This window comes from Magnolia sinica, chromosome 17, assembly GCF_029962835.1.
Source record: "Magnolia sinica isolate HGM2019 chromosome 17, MsV1, whole genome shotgun sequence".
Taxonomy (NCBI): Eukaryota; Viridiplantae; Streptophyta; class Magnoliopsida; order Magnoliales; family Magnoliaceae; genus Magnolia; species Magnolia sinica.
This window is the reverse complement of record NC_080589.1, coordinates 66,028,427-66,030,853: the sequence shown is the minus strand read 5'-3', so window position 1 is coordinate 66,030,853 and position 2,427 is coordinate 66,028,427. Positions and strand designations below refer to the sequence as shown.

The 2,427-nt window shown below is 38.1% G+C and overlaps 1 non-coding gene across 1 annotated transcript; it reads right to left on the bottom strand.

Moving 5' to 3' along the window:
• Window positions 1-910: 910 nt before the first annotated feature.
• LOC131232005 (small nucleolar RNA R71) lies at window positions 911-1,017 on the bottom strand. Its single transcript, XR_009164614.1, has one exon. It is a non-coding gene; the product is annotated as a small nucleolar RNA R71 (small nucleolar RNA).
• Between the last annotated feature and the right edge of the window lie 1,410 nt (window positions 1,018-2,427).

Here is a 2,427-nt window from a genome sequence, read left to right as displayed (position 1 = left end):
TGAGTTGTTGATTTATTTTTGTTATGGACTGAAACCTCATGGTCGGCCCTACCGCCTAGGTTGTTGATTTATTTTTGCTTTGTGGACTGAACTCTCATGGTCGGCCCTGCCGCCTGGGTTGTTGATTTATTTTTCTTTGTGGACTGAACCATCATGATCGGCCCTGCCGCCTGGGTTGTTGATTTATTTTGCTTTGTGAATTGAACCCTCATAGTCAGCCCTGCCGCCTGAGTTGTTGGTTAAGTTTTTTTTTTTTTTTTTTTTAAGTATCATACTTATTATTTGAATTAGTGGTATTTGTTATGTGGTGTGGATGGTTTACGTCCCGTCAGAGTAGGGATCAAAACATCGACTCTCCTCCAAAGGTGGACTAGTTCCAAGCCTTAATCAGTCACTTAGAAGAGGCACTCAACATCCCTTGGATTCCATGCCAGACCCAGTTGATAATCCAAATCCAAATATGTCGGATCCAACTATAAATTAAAATAGAGAAAATCAACCTAATCGTCCTCTTGATGATGAAAATGAAGTTCATAGGAATGTGTTAAACCAACAACAGACTTTACGTGAACATTTACACGCTGAGAGATCAACTTTACCATTTTGCATAGTGTTCCCTGCTCACACAGTGAACATTGATTTTAAACCAGGTGTGATTCAATTAATTCATAAATTTCATGGCTTAGATTCTGAAAGCCCCTACTTGCACCTCAAGGACTTTGAGGAAGTAATTGCAACGTTACAAGTAAATAATGACAATAGGGATGTAGTTAAGCTTAGGTTATTCTCATTTTCTCTAAAAAATCGGGCCAACGCATTGCTTAACTCTCTAAGACCTAATACCATCATTGCAAGGCAAGCCTTAAGTAAAGAGTTTTTGAAAAAGTTCTTTCCCAAATACAAAACAAATGCACTAAAATAAGAAATCATGTCATTCTTCCAGAAGGGGAATGAACTATTTTTTCAAGCTTGGGAGAGTTTCAAAGAGATTCTAATTACTTGTCCACATCATGGTTTTGAACCATGGCACGTGATTGATGCTTTCCGAAAGGGGCTCACCATGGATACCCGTCAGTTCATAGAGATGATGTATAGTGGAACCTTTCTTGATAAAGATCATAATGAGGCTTGGGATTTTCTAGATATGTTAGCAGAGAATACGTAGACATGGGATGTCTCTGCTAAATCAAACCAAACTAGACTCATTCCTAAAGAGAAAACAGGGATGTATGTCCTAAGAGAGGAAGACAACCTTGGATCTACGTTTTTTGGAGTCATGCCCTAAAATGATGTGGAAAAAAATGGATGGATGACGTGGATATAAAATCCATGGACAAAGTAAGCCCCACGATAAATGTGCGACCATCTTGGGTGAGGTTGGAAGCGCACCTAATATGTTACCTTTTTCTCAAAATGAACAAGAAATTGAAAAAAAAATTAAATAATAAAACTAAATAAAAGTAAATAGGCAAAAGAGTTTGTCACGAACTACTGACAAAAAAATGTATTGTAACACAGAAGATTGAAAAAAAAGGTGTTTAGGGGTAAAATGGAGTCAATGCATGGATATGTTAAAAAAGTAATGTTCTGAAAAACGTTACTATTTTAGCAGTTCCACAATACGATGGGTGTGTATATACAACTAAATAAATAAGTAAATCCTAATTTTTAAACTTGGAATTAGGGCTGAATTTGAATTCAAAATCCAAAATACATTAATTCTCATCTTTGGCCTTGGAATCCTCATTTCAAGCTACTTTTGCTTTCTTTCTGAAAGCTAGCTGGGATACAAAATTCGAGATTCTAGTCTAATTTAACAATTATATTTTCCAAATTGTTCATTTTGGTGTGACCCACTTGGCGTTTCCTTAGGCATCCATGCATCATGGTGGGATGCATCTTCTGAATGGCTTGGATGGGGTTAAAAAATTGGGGCGCAAAGGTATTTTGGAAGGTTTTAAACAAGGGATGTCACAGCTGTCCCCTACGGTGTGGTCCACCTGAGTTTTCGACCCGCCTAATTTTCGTAGCCAAGGAAAATATGAGACGACACACCTGATTAATGAATTAGATTCAATTTCAAATCATAGTGGGGCCAGAAAATATTTCTGAATTCCACAAATCCAAATGCCAAACGCAATTTCTGAATTTCATGCCATTAAAATTGTAAGTTGCCAGATACAACTCATAGAATCAATCCCTGCAGATTTCAAGCTGTCAAATGGCTCTTTATTTCTCTACAGGGGTTTGCTACAAATAGAGCTTACAACGGCCTGGCCCCATTCCGCTGGGCTCATCGGGCCTGCAATATTTAGGCTGGGTTTGCCTCGAGTTTCAACCCCAATGGCTGGGCTTGGACTTAAAATATAAGCTTGTTTCACAATTGAGTTGGGTAGCCCTAGCTTGAGTTCTGACAAAATACTTTTG